Genomic DNA, 19,728 nt, shown 5'->3' on the forward strand with positions numbered 1-19,728 from the left:
ATATTTAAGATAAATAGAAAATGAGACGTTCTTCATTAACTTTCAGCACTGTTCAGGCTTTTTCTTGGTATTGCAACTTACATACAATGTCATGTGACGTCAGAGTCTAGACGCATCAAAACTCACGGGGATTTGACGAGCCCGATTTAAATATAAAAAAAGAGAAAAGTTTGCTCTCGCTCTAACGTTTGCACTGTCAACATATTAAATTATGTAAATTATCAATTTAAGGTGCAAGAGAACTAATTTTGATAATTTTCCTGTACAGAGTTCCTCAGATCCAGATGAACCAATTCATATCATCAACGTAGGAATTAAATTCAGTAAGAAGGAGAAGTACGATGACAATGCCCTCGCTGTCAAGTTCCAGGATTTTTGTAAAGAGAGGGTATGGACTGGAAGTGCAAAAATACAAATAATGAATTTTTAAGCTGAAATTCTCTGTTATAAATCTATTATGGCTGTAGTTTGAGATTATTGGATTTTGTGTTTTGTGATATTTTTAGGAGCAGTATTTGTGTGAGAAGGCCATCAGAAGAATCGCATTCCTAGTGTACTGTAGGGTAAGTCTCAAAATGAATGTTTTCGCTGTTATTTCTGTAGGGTAGGTTTCACAATGATGGCTGTTGAGTGTGTCTACAATAATGATTTCACTGTGATTGAACTTAAAAAATAATGTTTTTACAAGTTTAATTGTGTATGTGTAAAGAAATGAATGTTGATATGTGTACTTTACATTAAATTTTATTTTCTATTGCAGAGAAGTTCACCAAAATATTTCACATATCGTGCCAAATTTGATGTAAGTAAATGACAACATGGTAACAAAAAGATTGTTCAAACTTTTAATGATGTAAATTAAACACATGAAAATGAGTGAATGTGTTTCAAGAAATGACTTGTTCCTTTGAATGCTTTAGACTATGATTGATAATCACAATTGTTTATTTTTAGTTTGGTGAGGACAGGATTTACCGACATTTAGAGCCAGCCCTGGCCTTCCAGCTGGAGATTAACAGACTGAGGAACTTTGACCTGGAAGCAATACAGACCAACAACTACAAGATGCATCTGTATCTGGGAAAAGCTAAGGTAGAATTTAATTCAGTTTTGATTAAAGGGAGAAAACTCTTACAGTTTCAAATATTCATATAAATGCCTACCTCATGTGTAAACAATACAAATGTTTAAAAATTAGTTAATACAAAAAATGTAAATATATCTTATCTTATTGAAATCATATTATTTTAAGCTTGTTGCTTTACAGATTGAAATTTGTGGGAAATTAAAGTTGATTGAAAAATCTCATAATGTTGCAGACTTTGTACAATGTTGATTGTATCCAACAATCTTAAAAGGGACATAACTCTGTAAATTGCCTTCTAAATGTTCTTATTTATTGTCTGGACAATCAATATCTGGGTTACCTGCATTATAAACTTGTTTATTGTCTAACAGGTGGCAGCAGGACAGGAAGTGACGGATTACAGATTCTTTGTGAGGGTCATCATCAGGCACTCTGACCTTGTCACCAAGGTAACGTTGCACACAATGAATTGGCACAGAAAAAGTTATTCTTCTCAAAAGGAAAATTGAATGTTTTTTGATACAGGAACAATTTTAAGAAATTGTCTGATTTTTACCAATTTGTAAACATGCATCTTGCACTTCTCCCCAATATTCTAAATTCTCAATAATCAATAATCCAATGGAACAAAGTGTTTCTTGTCAAAGTTGTCATATATTTGTAAGTTTTTATATGACATCATCTGAACTATTTCAAGTAACAGCAAAATTTGATGCTTTTATTTTGTTAGGAAGCCTCTTTTGAGTACTTACAAAATGAAGCAGAGAGAACCCTCCTGGAGGCCTTGGATTCATTAGAAGTGGCATTCTCACATCCACTGGTGAGTTAGGGTTGATCAAGTCCTGTAAATTCACTTATTTTCATTGATTTAAAGTTTGTTTGTTTTGAGAAAAAATATTTATTTATGGGAATTTAATTTCATGTTTTGTACACAAAGCGAAATTTACAATTACAAATTTTCTGGGAGACACATTTTTTTTTTATCTCTTCATACCTTGAAAAGAGAAAATTACCCCCACCCTTTTTCAGCTAGAATTAGCAATTTCACAGTTTTTCAGAATTGACCATTATGTTTTCAATTTGTATCAGAATCAACATCCTTGATACTAAATAGATCTTGGGTTATAATTCCAGTCCAAGAAGACTGACTGTAATCACATATTCCTAAACTTTGCACCAACACTGACCATTCCAGAACCAGGCAAGGTAAAATCAACATTACTATACAATATACTCATGTTTAATATAATTGTATATCACTGATTTTCTTACCATTTCTGGTTATTACCATTGTGAATCTACCATAACTCTGTGTTTACTTATATCTCGACAGCTGGAGGAGACGGTCAGAGCTATGGTGATGAGATACGGCAGTCGACTCATGAAGATGAGAGTTCTCAACGCCGAACTCAAATTCACAATCAAGTAAGTCTACTTTTTGATGTTCAAACTTTCTATAAGATGAATAGTTTTGGTTGTACACATATGTACAATGGATATTTAGCTGTAAGGATGAAAATTCTGGAAAAGCTTTTAATATACAACAAATATTTTGGAATGTTTTAGGTTTGCATCGAGTGATACAAGCATTCCTATTCGTCTGTACCTGACCAATGAGAGTGGATATTACTTGGACATGAGCATGTATAGGGAGGTCACAGATCCTAACATGGGACAAGTAGGTGTTATTTCAGATTGCACTGCATTGCGCCTTTTCACCCTTTAGTAAATATATCTGTATTTCGAGACAGGCCCTTAAAATACCTAGACAGATTTTGCCTACACTAATTGCAAGTATACTGAAGTCAATGTAAGTTACATATGGTATAAACTTAAAGAGTTTTCTACTGTAGTTTTTACACAATGAAACCCCAGTTAGCTCCTTTGAGCTATCAAACTTGAGATTATCTTTTGTAGGTGATGTTTGAAGCCTATGGAACAAAACAAGGAGCCCTTCACGGTCTGCTGATCAGCACCCCCTACCCCACAAAGGACCACCTACAGCTAAAGAGATTCCAGGCCCAGTCAAGTGGAACAACTTATGTCTATGATTTTCCAGGAATGTTCACTCAGGTATCACGACATTGACATGGCTGTTATATAAGAAAACACCTACTGAGAAAGCAGAAATATCCATTGGGATTAAATTTTGGGCTTTTTTGACAATGATTATCATTAAAATTGAAATCCTCAACAAAAAATTTGATACAGACTTTGTTATACATGTATAATGGTTAGTTTTGGAACAAGAAAATGAAGTCCCAATGTAATCATTTTAGATCACAACGTCAACAAAAACTATTCCTAACCAAAAAAATTGCTTCCGTATGATCTCAATTTTTAGCATATTTCGCGATTAAAAAAATTTACAAAATAGAAAGATGATTAGTAACAGAAGTTTAGCTGTTGTAGAATGACTGTTACGAATCATGTCTCTTTCTTTCAGGCCTTTTAGAAGTTTTGTTGTTTTGACTTTGTTGTTCTGTATTTCAGGCCTTACAGAAGTTTTGTTGTTATGACTTTGTTGTTCTGTATTTCAGGCCTTACAGAAGTTTTGTTGTTCTGACTTTGTTGTTCTGTGTTTCAGGCCTTACAGAAGTTTTGTTGTTATGACTTTGTTGTTCTGTATTTCAGGCCTTACAGAAGTTTTGTTGTTCTGTATTTCATGCCTTCAAAAGTTTTGTTGTTTTGACTTTGTTGTTCTGTGTTTCAGGTCTTACAGAAGTTTTGTTGTTTTGACTTTGTTGTTCTGTGTTTCAGGCCTTACAGAAGTTTTGTTGTTTTGACTTTGTTGTTCTGTATTTCAGGCCTTACAGAAGTTTTGTTGTTTTGACTTTGTTGTTCTGTGTTTCAGGCCTTACAGAAGTTTTGTTGTTTTGACTTTGTTGTTCTGTGTTTCAGGCCTTACAGAAGTTTTGTTGTTTTGACTTTGTTGTTCTGTGTTTCAGGCCTTACAGAAGTTTTGTTGTTTTGACTTTGTTGTTCTGTGTTTCAGGCCTTACAGAAGTTTTGTTGTTTTGACTTTGTTGTTCTGTGTTTCAGGCCTTACAGAAGTTTTGTTGTTTTGACTTTGTTGTTCTGTGTTTCAGGCCTTACAGATGTTTTGTTGTTTTACTTTGTTGTTCTGTATTTCAGGCCTTACAGAAGTTTTGGAAGGACCACAGGGAGGAGAACAAGATTCCAGCTGATGCCTTCAGTTGTATAGAGCTAGTCCTGGATAAAGACAACAACCTGTGTAAACAGAACAGACTGCCAGGAGAGAACGAGGTTAGACTGTAATACTGATACATATAAATCTGTGTAAACAGAACAGACTGCCAGGAGAGAATGAGGTTAGACTGTAATACTGATACATATAAATCTGTGTAAACAGAACAGACTGCCAGGAGAGAACGAGGTTAGACTGTAATACTGATACATATAAATCTGTGTAAACAGAACAGACTGCCAGGAGAGAACGAGGTTAGACTGTAATACTGATACATATAAATCTGTGTAAACAGAACAGACTCCCAGGTGAAAATGAGGTGAGACTGTAACATTGATATAAACCTGTACATGTCTGGAAATAAAATCTTTTGATATAAACGGCCTTATTTTACAAATTTTAAATTTTTGATGAAGAACTAAATTTTATTTTGCATGTAACCTTTTATTTAGATTTTTCACTAAATTCTTTTTAAAAAGAATTTAACTTGATATTTTTATGGTTGCAATTTAAAACGTAATCATTAATTTTGGCAAAATTTTACAGTTTATGAGAGTCTTTGCTCATAGTCTTAAGTTCTGAAGTAAATGGGCCCCTGGGTTGTTTGGAATGTCATAGTGTCTTCATATTTGGAAATGTTACCTTTCAGATTGGGATGGTAGCCTGGCAGATGACCTTGAAGACACCAGAATGTCCTGAAGGTCGTGACATCATAGTTATATCTAATGACATCACATACAAGATTGGCTCATTTGGACCAGTGGAGGACCTACTGTTTAAGGTATCACCCAGTATAATCATAGAGCCTATATACAACCATGAAAATGATACAGATAACAAACAATGATCAATCAAAAATATCTTTATTAAACAATGAATCTCGTAGAAGAGGTCATTGCTTGGAACCAGGAATTTCTAGAGGTAAAATCAGGTGGCTAGGAGGAGTAAATATCCCCTGTTAAAGCTACTACGTAATAATTTCAGATCAATATTTTTATCCATTTAAAAATAACTTTTCAGAAAGCCTCAGAGAAAGCCAGGAGAGAGGGACTTCCCCGAATCTTCATCTCGGCTAACAGTGGAGCCAGGATAGGGCTGGCTGAGGAGATCAAACACCTGTTTAAGGTGGCCTGGAATGACCCCAAAGATATAGAAAAGGTAAGGCTCAGCTTATAAAGGTGACCTGGAATGACTCCAAAGATATAGAAAAGGTAAGGCTCAGCTTATAAAGGTGACCTAAAATGACCCTAAAGATATAGAAAAGGTAAGGCTCAGCTTAAAAAGGTGACCTGGAATGACCCCAAAGATATAGAAAAGGTAAGGCTCAGCTTATAAAGGTGACCTAAAATGACCCTAAAGATATAGAAAAGGTAAGGCTCAGCTTATAAAGGTGACCTGGAATGACCCCAAAGATATAGAAAAGGTAAGGCTCAGCTTATAAAGGTGACCTGGAATGACCCCAAAGATATAGAAAAGGTAAGGCTCAGCTTATAAAGGTGACCTGGAATGACCCCAAAGATATAGAAAAGGTAAGGCTCAGCTTATAATGGTGGCCTGGAATGTCCCCAAAGATATAGAAAAGGTAAGGCTCAGGTTATAGACCACTACATATAGTAAAACATGATGACATGGAACTTGCTTATAAGGAAATCATATTTGAAGTGAAGTGATTTTTATTCCCAGAAGTTAAAAATGTTATATGAAGTTAACATAAAAATTATAAGAGGTGATGTTCATAAAGATTCAAATTACTTGTTACCTGCACATAGCTATATTCAGTGTATCACAAAATTAGCATTGAATAAGTACACAGAGTTGAGGTGTACTTTGTTTGAAGCCCATGAAACAGTAATTCTTGTTTACATGTGTATTCTATTGAGGCAATTTTGTTTTGTTTCTAGGGATTTAAATACCTGTACCTGACCCCTGTAGATTTTAAGAAAGTTAGTGCAATGAATTCCGTCCATAGAAGACGAGGGAGAACCCAGATATAAAATTATTGATGTCATTGGTAAGGCCTTCCTTTCACCTTCACATTTTGCTTTGAGATTAAGACTGATACTCGATAACACATCGTTCTATTATTTTACTTTCTGCTATATTTACAGGTAGAGAGGAAGGACTAGGGGTAGAAAATCTAAGAGGATCAGGAATGATAGCCGGGGAATCATCTATAGCTTACAACGATATCATTACAATCAATTTGGTTAGTGCTTGTTTTAAAAAAAAATATTCTATTCATTGAATATGATTTGGATTGAAAAGCAGTCATAAATGGTTGTAATAGTTCTTTTGGTTAGTGCTTGATTTTAAAACATTAACAGCTTTATTGTTAATACAATGGTATAAGATTTATAATTCAAAACTAAAAAAACTACATTGTGACAGAAAAAGTCAGGGAATGCAAAGGGTGATCAGATCCAGGATTTTGGAAGGCATTTGAGTAATCCTTGAGTTAAAGTATTTTTATTTTATTAGAAATACTTCTTTAGGCAAATTTTCATGCTGTTGGTATCATTAAATTTGCTTGGTTCTCCTACATTTTTTGATGAAAACATGTATCTACTAGGTAACCTGTTGAGCCATATCTATTCGTGACTATTTGGTCTGTGTGTAGCTAACAGATTGTTCTATATTTAGGTAACTTGTTGAGCTATAGGTATAGGTGCCTATCTGGTTTGTTTATAGCTTACAGATTGTTCTATATTTAGGTAACCTGTCGAGCTATAGGTATTAATGCCTATCTAGTTTGTTTATAGCTTACAGATTGTTCTATATTTAGGTAAACTGTAGAGCTATAGGTATTGGTGCCTATCTGGCTTGTGTGTAGCTTACAGATTGTTCTATATTTAGGTAACCTGTCGAGCGATAGGTATTGGTGCCTATCTGGTTTGTGTGTAGCTTACAGATTGTTCTATATTTAGGTAACCTGTCGAACAATAGGTATTGGTGCCTATCTGGTTTGTGTGTAGCTTACAGATTGTGTTCTATATTTAGATTGCCTGTCGAGCTATAGGTATTGGTGCCTAGCTGGTTTGTGTGTAGCGTACAGATTGTTCTATATTTAGGTAACTTGTCCAGTATAGGTATAGGTGCCTATCTGGTTTGTAGCTTACAGATTGTTCAATATTTAGGTAACCTGTCGAGCTATGGGTATAGGTTCCTATCTGGTTTGCGTGTAGCTAACAGATTGATCTATATTTAGGTTACCTGTCGGGCTATAGGTATAGGGGCCTATCTGGTCTGTGTGTAGCTTACAGATTGTTCTATATTTAGGTAACCTGTCGAGCTTTAGGTATTGGTGCCTATTTGGTTTGTTTATAGTTTACATATTGTTCTATATTTAGGTAACCTGTCGAGCTATAGGTATAGGGGCCTATCTGGTTTGTAGCTTACAGATTGTTGTATATTTAGGTTACCTGTCGAGCTATAGGTATTGGTGCCTATCTGGTTTGTTTATAGTTTACATATTGTTCTATATTTAGGTTACCTGTCGAGCTATAGGTATAGGGGCTATCTGGTTTTATAGCTTACAGATTGTTGTATATTTAGGTTACCTGTAGAGCTATAGGTATAGGGGCCTATTTGGTCTGTGTGTAGCTTACAGATTGTTCTATATTTAGGTTACCTGTCGAGCTATAGGTATAGGTGCCTATCTGGTTTGTTTATAGCTTACAGATTGTTTTATATTTAGGTTACCTGTCGAGCTATAGGTATTGGTGCCTATCTGGGTTATAGCTTACAGATTGTTCTATATTTAGGTTACCTGTTGAGCTATAGGTATAGGTGCCTATCTGGTTTTGTAGCTTACAGATTGTTCTATATTTAGGTAACCTGTCGAGCTATAGGTATAGGTGCCTATCTGGTCAGACTGGGACAGAGAACTATACAGGTGGAGAACTCCCACATCATCCTCACTGGGGCAGGTGCACTGAACAAGGTATGGAAGTTATCTTAAGGATGAATGACACTTAGTAGTTTGCATTATAGAGTTTTGAACTACAGTTAATGCAGACATAAAAGGAGTGTATCAATAAAAATGAATAGGTAAAACATTTTGTCATCTTCACACTTACAATATTATTTTTCATGTTGTTACATGTACTGATATGAGAAGGTAACTTTTGAAGTTAATTCAAAAAACTTTAATTAACACTGTAAATTAAAACAGGTCCTTGGTAAGGAGGTTTACACCAGTAACAATCAGCTGGGAGGAATCCAGATCATGTACACAAACGGAGTCACACACGACGTGACAGCTGACGACTTCGAGGGAGTCTACAAAATCATCAAGTGGCTGTCATATATGCCTAAGGTATTGTCCAGTCTTATAACTGTCACTAGCGAATAGAGTACAGCATAAAAGAAAAACAATATCCTTAGTCAAAAGAAATAGTCAAATGATTTTGTTTTCATTTTTACAGACTGAAGCAGTCTTTATTTTATCTGTCAGTGAATTATGGATTTAAATTAGTGTAATGGCTAGTCATTTAGTGTAATTTATCTGGATTGTTGTTTCAGTGTAAGGGTTCCCCATTACCAGTACTAGATACAGGGGACCCTATAGACAGACCGGTGGACTTTATACCCACAAAGGCCCCCTACGATCCCAGGTGGATGCTGAATGGCCGACAAAATCCAGGTAAATATAGTGCATTTAAAATGTGTGTACAGTTTCTGAATCTGTGTTCAAACATTTCATTTCTGAATCATCAATAATGTTTATCACTGCTGTGTTAATTGTAGATGATAAGAATTCCTGGCAGAAGGGTTTCTTTGATCACAAGTCTTTCCATGAAATCCTACAGCCTTGGGCACAAACAGTGGTCACAGGTCGGGCAAGGTTTGTCTCCCTTTATGCATGTAGATGAATTATACATCCAAAATAATAAGTAAGACTTGTATCAAGAGAAGAGGAAACCTTGCACTGTGTTATTTTTACATGTACGTGTCTTTTGTTTTACAGGTTGGGAGGGATCCCTGTGGGGGTGATTTGTGTAGAGACCAGGACAGTAGAGATGACCATACCAGCTGACCCCGCCAATCTGGACTCAGAGACCAAGGTACAGATTAAAATCCTTATTTTCTTTTGAACATCAAGTATATTGTTCAAGAATAATGTCAAAACAATAACAAATTTAAATCCATATTTTTCAGTGTGCATCTAGTGTACCATAATAGACTTATGTCAAGACAACATTGAGTTTTTCTTTGAAAATAAATATTTTACTTCAAATTGAAATTTGGTATGAAAATAAGATATGATAGGAGTTTTAAAGTTTTAGATTTTGTTAAAATGAAATTGCACTTGATATTTACATGTATGTAGGTGATACAACAAGCTGGTCAGGTATGGTTCCCAGACTCGGCCTATAAGACAGCTCAGGCCATTAAGGACTTTAACAGAGAGGACCTCCCTCTCATGGTCTTTGCTAACTGGAGAGGATTCTCAGGCGGAATGAAAGGTAATGGATGTTAATAAAGTCAGAAAATCATGGGTTTATGAAATGTTCATACATAGCTTTGGTATTTTGTTCAAATTATTCTCTTGGAATGATTTCGATAAAAAATCTTGAAACTTCAATTATTTTTCTGTACAGTAGGTGACTGGAAATTTTAGGTTAAATTTGTGTTTAAAGTTCATGTGATAGACATATGCTGTGCACAGTATTTTTGGAAACATGTTTATGAATGACAGATGTTTTACCTGTATTTTTTCTCTGCAATTTATATAATATATTACTAACAGTATAACTAATATTTTATAACTTGATTGTTTTAATGGTAAATTTTGAAACATTTATTGAACATCTACTGCAATGTAATATTAAAAACTTTTTCATGTTTTCAGATATGCACGACCAAGTCCTGAAGTTTGGCTCCTACATTGTGGATGCCCTCACAGAATATAATCAACCCATCATGATTTACATCCCCCCGTACGCCGAACTGAGGGGTGGAGCCTGGGTAGTGGTGGATCCAACAATTAACCCCACCCACATGGAAATGTATGCGGATGAACTCAGCAGGTATGAAGTTTTGATTTAGGATTTAAATAGAATTGAACATTGAAGTATGAAATTGCATGGAGAAACTAAGCAAAATTATTCAAAGATACCAAGGCAAAAAATATTTGTATAGAAAAAGATGGCTCAAATATTAAATTTACTATCATGTGTGCCTCCTTTGTAGGTAGAGGGCTAAAATAGGCTGAAACTGCTGCCCATTTGTGCATAAAATATAATATTGTACGGATTAAAAAAAATTAAAACAAAATACTATCATTCACATATTAACTGATAAAAAAGATAGAAAGAAAAGGAAGGATAATGTTGAAATTTATCTCATTTATAGTCTTCCAGGATTTTGTCCCCAAATGTACAGTCTAAATGATTGTGATGATTTTATTCCAGGGGAGGTGTCCTTGAGCCAGAGGGAACTGTAGAAATCAAGTTCAGGAGGAAGGACCTGGAGAAGACCATACAGAGACTGGATCAGACGTGTCGCCAGATCGTGGAGAAACTGACCAGTCCACAGCTGAATCCAGACGAGAAAGAGGAGCTCCAGAAACAGCTGGCAGCTCGCCAGGAAAAGTTACTCCCCATGTACCACCAGGTGGCGATACAGTTCGCTGACCTCCATGACACTCCGGGGAGAATGGAGGAAATGGGGGTTATTACTGTGAGTGTAATTCAATAAAAGAAATGAAAATAAATATTTTGAACACTGTACAGATCAAGTATTTGAAAAAAATTTGCAATGACCTATTTTAAAAGTATACATTCAAAATTCAAAGATAACGTTTGAGTATTTCACAATATGTGATGATGTAAAAACCAGTTTGTTTTTTTGTATCTTTCTTTGTATTTTCATGTTTTAAAGATTAAAGATTGACCTCTGAATTTCACTGGTCTGAATTTCTTTCATTCTTTGCCATACGTATAAAACAAACTTTAACTTTTGTATTAGGTAGTGAATTCACTGATATACATTGTATGTACTCTAATGTAATTTGAAAGGCATAAAGTATTGTTATAAAGTCATAAACTTTTTTTTGAACACTACACTGCACTTGTTTAAAAGTTTTTTGCACAACATAACAAAACTCTTTTTTGTCACACAGGATATACTTAAATGGCAGAAGAGTCGTGAGTTCTTCTACTGGCACCTGAAGAGACGGCTGTTAGAGAGGCAGCTTAAGAAGAAGATGAAGCAGTTCACACAGAACGTCGGGGAGGGGGAGCTGAACTCCATGTTACATCGCTGGTTTGTGGAGGACAGGGGCACTGTCAATGTAAGTAGATGAACTGTACCAGTCCTATTTATAGTCAGTAAACAAGTAAATTTAGAGATACACAGTTTGAAATAAATGAATCTAATGAACATTTTCATACTTTATAATTGACATGTATTTTTGTTTTTTAAGAAAAGAGTACAAGAAACATATTTTGTTATAAATAAACTTTACATTTGTAGAAGTTTGTATCAATGAACAAGTAACTTGTGTCTGTTTCCTAGAACTTGTATATTGTTGGCATGGTATACGGTGTACAATATGTTAAGTCATATTGCCATGCATATGTTTTATTGACACTTCTTGAATAAAAAGTGATAGGTAAGAAAATAGCTTTGGGTAGTTGTCAATGCACTATGAGGGTTTATGGCTGAGATTATCTCCTGACCTATCATTGATACTGTAGGCCTACCTATAAGAGGATGACAAAGCTATGGTGGAGTGGTTGACAGAACAGATCCGTGAGGACAGCATAGACAACGCTGTATCAGACAACATCAGATGTCTACAGAGGGAGCACGTCCTACAACAAGTCAGAAGGTAGGTATCAGATGTCTACAGAGCGAGCACGTCCTACGACAAGTCAGGAGGTAGGTATCAGATGTCTACAGAGGGAACATGTCCTACAACAAGTCAAGACGTAGGTGTCATATGTCTACAGAGGGAGCACGTCCTACAACAAGTCAGGAGGTAGGTATCAGATGTCTACAGAGGGAGCACGTCCTACAACAAGTCAGGAGGTAGGTATCAGACAACATCAGATGTCTACAGAGGGAACATGTCCTACAACAAGTCAGGAGGTAGATATCAGACAACATCAGATGTCTACAGAGGGAGCACATCCTACAACAAGTCAGGAGGTAGGTATCAGACAACATCAGATGTCTACAGAGGGAGCATGTCCTACAACAAGTCAGGAGGTAGGTATCAGATGTCTACAGAGGGAGCACGTCCTACAACAAGTCAGGAGGTAGGTATCAGATGTCTACAGAGGGAGCATGTCCTTTAACAAATCAGGAGGTAGGTATCAGATGTCTACAGAGGGAGAATGTCCTTCAACAAGTCAGGAGGTAGGTATCAGATGTCTACAGAGGGAGCATGTCCTACAATAAGTCAGGAGGTAGGTATCAGATGTCTACAGAGGGAGCACGTCCTACAACAAGTCAGGAGGTAGGTATCAGATGTCTACAGAGGGAGCATGTCCTACAACAAGTCAGGAGGTAGGTATCAGACAACATCAGATGTCTACAGAGGGAGCACGTCCTACAACAAGTCAGGAGGTAGGTATCAGACAACATCAGATGTCTACAGAGGAAGCACATCCTACAACAAGTCAGGAGGTAGGTATCAGACAGCATCAGATGTCTACAGAGGGAGCACGTCCTACAACAAGTCAGGAGGTAGGTATCAGATGTCTACAGAGGGAGCACGTCCTACAACAAGTCAGGAGGTAGGTATCAGACAACATCAGATGATTACAGAAGGAGCATGTCCTACAACAAGTCAGGAGGTAGGTATCAGATGCCTACAGAGGGAGCATGTCCTACATTTTTTATCATAATAATTTTATATTACCTGATGGCTCATCTTGGGGTATATAGCATTATTACATTTCTTCATGTAATGATGAAAAACAGCATGCTAACAATATTATGAACCAGACTATCTGACCGAAATATTTAAATATTTAAATATCAGATTAATTAACCATAATTTATTGCTTGGTTCCTTAGTCTCTAAATTCTGATAGTTGTCTTCTTCTCAGGGTAAATTAAATTTAGCTAAAATATCAGGTTTTTGTTTTAAGATTTACAGATTGTCTCCCTTTAATTGATAAAATAATGCTCTAAGCTTACTTAAGAATTAACACACTTTGTTTCTGATTTCAGTTTGATACAAAACAATCCAGAGGTTGCTATGGATTCTATCGTCCACATCACTCAACACATGACCTCAAGTCAAAGGTCAGAGGTCTCCAGAATTCTGGCCAACATGGACACGTGACCAGAATGGACAATTAGAATCAACAGTGACTGTATTTAAAAACATATCTATTTAACAAATCATATGAAATCATTAGGTGCAATTTGGATCAAATTTGCATAAAATTGCATTATATGAAATCCATATCTGTCATTCATAATGACTTAATTATTAGAATTGATTATGAATTTTATGAATTTGTTTTGAAATTCAATTCATTATGATATTTGAACAATTACCAGGGTTTTTGTACTAATTTATTATTATTGTACCTATGATGAATATCGTATATAGTGCTCACTTTAAAACCAAGTTGTGTATATTCTGAATATTAATTTATTGACTGTAGAACAAATTGTCCATTTGTGTGAAATGAATTTCAGTAAATGTTATTTGGTATATTGAACACAAATTTAAATAATTGAATGTAAAAATAATATTGATTCACCTAGCAATGTGGTGAATTTTAATAAAAAGATATCAATAATTGCATATTTTTTTGTTTCCTTTCATGGTTAAGGGAGAAAATGTTGTAGGAATTAACTGTTTAGTTTTTTCCTCTCTTAAAACAGATGGGTAGAGATGTAGGATATAATCTTTCTGATGTCTGTACTAATATAGACATGATTTGTAAAGACCATTTGTGTTTTCCATCTCATTTTAGCTACACAACTACTAAAGAGGGAATTTAAAACTTTTAAAATTAGATAAAGGCTGGTAGTATGCAGTGGTGGAAGGAGGGAGCTACCCCCCCCCCCCCCCCCCCCCCCCCTCTATGTTTCTAAGTATATTTATCTTTCGGTATAGAAATTGTCATTTTGATGCTTAGACTGATTGGCTGCTTCACTTTTTTGTTGCCTCCCCATCACCTCTTTGAAAAAAGTGTTTTGAGTTTTAAGAGTTTAAATGTTTTGTTTCTTTATTTTTAGCTTTACTGGTTGAAGACCAGATGAGCTTATGTGATAGTAAGGCGTCCGTCTGTCCCTCACCCAATTAAATCCGTTGTTACAGTCCTGTACAGTGAATGGTTGTTGCTACTGTCTATCTTATCAACTAAGTGTTCTTTGATACATGATTTCATCTCGTATTATACTGGCACGCAAAAGAAATAAAACTAGTGCTAATTGTAACGGGGACCGTTACAGATGTTCCCCAAACGCTCCCCAACTCCCTTTTGGTGCCATATTCCCTGTAAGCTTCATTAAATAAGACAAACTCGATGCATTTGAGACTTTAACAACGTTTACCCAGAAGTGTACAAAGTTCATTCAAATTTTAGCATTGCACGCGTGTGCATGTGAATGCATGTGCGTAATGACCATATCATCTTGTCTACACAATCTATATATTTATATATACTAAATATTAATGTATTTAATCCAAAAGTATTAAAAAGATACGCTCATTCAAGTGTTTTTTTTTTTTATTTTGCTCATTTCACATGCACGCACGTGCATACATGAGCATGGTAACCATATCTTCTTGTAGATGTCCGTTACATCTATCTATGTTCTAAATCTCACCCCGTTTGGTTGAAAACGAAGGGAGTTATAGCTGTTAAAGTTTCAGCCAATCAGATTGCAGCGCACGAACATGCACGTGTGTGCATGTGCATGGTGGCCATATTTTCTTGTAGTAGTCCAGTATATCTATCTATGTTCCAAATCCCATCCTGTTTGGTTGAAAATCAAGGGAGTTATAGCTATTTAAAGTTTAAGCCAATCAGATTGCAGCGCACGTGCATGCACGTGTTTTCATGATAATTGCTATATATCATGTTGTAGGATATACTAATGCATGGCTATTTTCAAAATTGCAAAGGATTTCGTCAAAAAACAAGAAAGATATTGAGACTTTAGTTTCAGCCAATCAGAACGAAGCGCACGTGCATGCGCGTGAGATCTTGCTATTTTGACCATGTCATATTGTCTATGCTTCTAATATATCCTTATATTATAAGTTTCAAAGCATTTCATCAAAAATTTTAAAAGTTACGCCTATATCAATTAAATCGGTCATTTCACATGTTGCACGTGCACGCTCTTGCAAGCACGTGCGCGCAAAATGACCTTCGTTCCGCAAATCTACATAACATGTCTACTGACCCTAAAAACATTTCACCTTAGTCGGATGTATAGTTTACGAGATCATTCCCGGACAAAAAAGTACCCAGGAAGAAGAAGAAAAATAACTAGTGCTAATTGTAACGGGAACCGTTACAGATGTTCCCCAAACGCTCCCCAACTCCTTTTGGTGCCATATTCCCTGTAAGCTTCATTAAATAAGACAAAGTCTGTGCATTTTTGACTTTAACAACATTTTCTCAGAAGGATAAAATTATATTAAAATTTTAGCATTGCACCCGTGCGCATGTGAATGCATGTGCGTTATGATCATATCATCTTGTCTAAACTATCTACATATTTTACTATACAATATATTGAAGCATTCAGTCCAAAAGTAAGAAAAATCAGTCTTTCAAGGGTATTTTTTATTTCACTCATTCCAAATGCACGCACGTGCGTTCACGTGCATGATGACCATACCTTCTTGTAGAAGTCTTTTATATCTATCTTTATTCTAAATCCCATCCAGTTTGGTTGAAAAACAAGGGAGTTATAGCCATTTCAAGTTTAAGCCAATCAGATTGCAGCACACGTGCATGCGCGTGATTTCATGATTTTTTTTGCTATATCATATTGTAGGATATCCTAATGCATGACTATGTTTTAAATTTCAAAGCATTTCGTCAAAAAACAAAGGAGATATAGCCATTTAAAGTTTCAGCCAATCAGATTGCAGCACGCGGGCATGCGCATGCTTTCATGAAAATTCTTATATATCATGCTGTAGATCTTTATAATGTTGGTCTATGTTCAAAATTTCAAAGGATTATGACAAGAAACAAGAAAGAGATTGAGACTTTAGTTTCAGCCAATCACAGCGAAGCGCACGTGCATGCGCGTGAGATCTTACTTTTTTGACCATGTCATTTTGTCTATGCTTCTAATATATACTTATAATATGAGTTTCAAAGCATTTCATCGATAATTCAAATAGTTACGTCTGTATCAATTATATTGGACATTTATCGTGTTGCACGTGCGAGCTCTTGCAAGCACATGTGCATGCACATGCTTCCATGATAAATCTTATATTACAGGCTGTAGATCTCCCTAATGTATGACTATGTTCAAAATTTCAAAGGATTTTGTCAAAAAACAAAAAAGATATTGAGACTTTAGTTTCAGCCAATCAGAGCGAAGCGCACGTGCATGCACGTGCGATCTTGCTATTTTGACCATGTCATCTTGTGCATACTACTAATATATCCTTGCATTATAAGTTTCAAAACATTTCGTCACAAAATAGAAAAGTTGCGGTTATATCCATTATATATTGGTTATTTTAAGTTTTGCACGTGCGCGCTCTTGCAAGCACGTGCGCGCAAAATGACCTTGATTCCGCAAATCTACATAACATGCCAACTTACCCTAAAAAGGTTTCACCTAAGTCGGATGTGTAGTTTACAAGATCACTCGCGGACAAAATTTTCCCAGGAAGAAAAATAATAAGAATAATAATAATAAGAAACAGAGTAAAAACAATATGTTCCCCAACTTCGTTTGGGGAACATAATAATAACTAGGGCTAATTGTAACGGGGACCGTTACAGATGTTCCCCAAACGCTCCCCAACTCCCTTTTGGTGCCATATTCCATGTAAGCCTCATTAAATAAGACAAACTCTTCGTACTTTAGTCTTTAACAACGTTTTTCCAGAAGTATTATAAGTATATTTCAATTTTAGCATTGCACGCGTGCGCATGTGAATGCATGTGCGTAATGACCATATCATCTTGTCTACACTTTCAATGTATTAAAATATACACAATATTTAAGCATTTATTCCAAAAATATTTTTTTTAAAAAACGCTCATTTGAGTGTATTTTAATTTTTCTCATTTCACGTGCACGCACGTGCATGCATGTGCATAATGACCATACCATCGTGTAGGAGTCTATTATGTCGATCTATGTTCTAAATCCCATTCTGTTTGGTTGAAAACTAAGGAAGTTATAACCATTTAAAGTTTAAGCCAATCAGATTGCAGCGCACGTGCAAGCACGTGATTTGATGAAAAATATTATGTATCATATTGTAGGATATCTTAATGCATGACTATGTTTAAAATATCAAAGCATTTCGTCTAAAAACAAAAAAGATATTAAGATTTTTGTTTCAGCCAATCAGAGCAAAGTACTCGTGCAAACACGTGCTTGCATGTGCATACTGACCATACCCTCTTGTGAGAATCCATTATGTCTGTCTATGTTCTAAATCCCAGTCTGTTTGGTTGAAAAACAAGGGAGTTATAGCCATTTAAAGTTTTAGCCAATCAGATTGCAGCGCACGTGCATGCGTGTGTTTTCATGAGAATTGCGATATATCATATTCTAGGACATCCTAAAGTATGCCCATGTCTTAAATTTCACAGCATTTCGTCAAAAAACAGAAAAGATATTGAGATTTTCGTTTCAGCCAATCAGAGCGAAGCGCACGTGCATGCGCGTGAGTTCGTGCTAATTTGACAGTGTCAAATTAGGTACACTATTGATATATCATTATATAATGAGTTTCAAATCAATTCATTGAAAAATGTAAAAGTTATAGCTATATTAAGTATATAAGTCATTTCACCAATATCACGCGCACGCATGTGCACGCGTATGCGCGCAAAATGACCTTCGTTCAGCACACCTACACTACACACCTATTAACCCTAAAAAGGTTTTAGCTCAGTTGGGTGAACAGTTTCTGAGAACACTCGCGGACAAAAAAGTACCGGAGAAGAAATAAGAAGAAAAAAGAATAATAACTAGTGCTAATTGTAACGGGGACCGTTACAGATGTTCCCCAAACGCTCTCCAACTCCCTTTTGGTGCCACATTCCCTGTAAGCTTCAATAAATAAGACAAACTCTATGCATTTGAGACTTTAACAACGTTTACCCAGAAGTGTACCAAGTTCATTCAAATTTTAGCATTGCATGCGTGCGCATGTGAATGCATGTGCGTAATGACCATATCATCTTGTCTACACAATCTATATATTTTAATATACTAAATATTAAAGTATTTAAACCAAAAGTATATAAAAAAAATACGCTTATTCAAGTGTATTTTTGAATTTGCTCATTTCACGTGCACGCACGTGCATACATGAGCATGATGACCATACCTTCTTGTAGAAGTCCATTGCATCTATCTATGTTCTAAATATTACCCCATTTGGTTGAAAACCAAGGGAGTTATAGCTGTTTAAAGTTTCAACCAATCAAATTGCAGCGCACGTACACGCACGTGTATGCATGTGCATGGTGACCATACCTTCTTGTAGTAGTCCATTATATCTATCTATGTTCCAAATCCCATCCTGTTTGGTTGAAAACCAAGGGAGTTATAACTATTCAAAGTTTAAGCCAATCAGATTGCAGCGCACGTGCATGCACGTGTTTTCATGATAATTGCTATATATCATGTTGTAGGATATCCTAATGCATGGCTATGTTTAAAATTTCAAAGGATTTCGTCAAAAAACAAGAAAGATGTTTGAGACTTTAGTTTCAGCCAATCAGAGCGAAGCGCACGTGCATGCGCGTGAGATCTTGCTATTTTGACCATGTCATATTGTCTATGCTACTAATATATCCTTATATTGTAAGTTTCAAAGCATTTCATAAAAAATCTAAAAAGTTACGCCTATATCAATTAAATCGGTCATTTCACGTGTTGCACGTGCACACTCTTGCAAGCACGTGCGCGCAAAATGACCTTCGTTCCGCAAATCTACATAACATGCCTACTGACCCTAAAAAGGTTTTACCTAAGTCGGATGTGTAGTTTACAAGATCACTCCCGGACAAAAAAGTACCCAGGAAGAAGAAGAAGAAGAATACTAATAAGAAACAGAGTAAAAACACTATGTTCCCCAACTTCGTTTGGGGAACATAATAATAATAACTAGTGCTAATTGTAACGGGGACCGTTACAGATGTTCCCCAAACGCTCCCCAACTCCCTTTTGGTGCCATATTCCCTGTAAGCTTCATTAAATAAGACAACCTCTATGCATCTGAGATTTTAACAACATAAAC

At 35.8% G+C, this 19,728-nt stretch overlaps 2 pseudogenes; both read left to right on the forward strand.

Annotated features, from left to right (window-relative positions):
- The first annotated feature begins 266 nt into the window (after positions 1-266).
- LOC134228646 (acetyl-CoA carboxylase-like) lies at positions 267-13,740 on the forward strand (annotated as a pseudogene).
- A 404-nt stretch (positions 13,741-14,144) lies between these two features.
- Positions 14,145-19,728, forward strand: part of LOC134228645 (acetyl-CoA carboxylase 1-like) — a 26,133-nt pseudogene continuing 20,549 nt past the window's right edge.

Source organism: Saccostrea cucullata, unplaced genomic scaffold (assembly GCF_032062105.1).
Source record: "Saccostrea cucullata isolate Sc308-1 unplaced genomic scaffold, CSIRO_AGI_Scuc_v1 ctg4792, whole genome shotgun sequence".
In the NCBI taxonomy this organism is placed as follows: domain Eukaryota; kingdom Metazoa; phylum Mollusca; class Bivalvia; order Ostreida; family Ostreidae; genus Saccostrea; species Saccostrea cuccullata.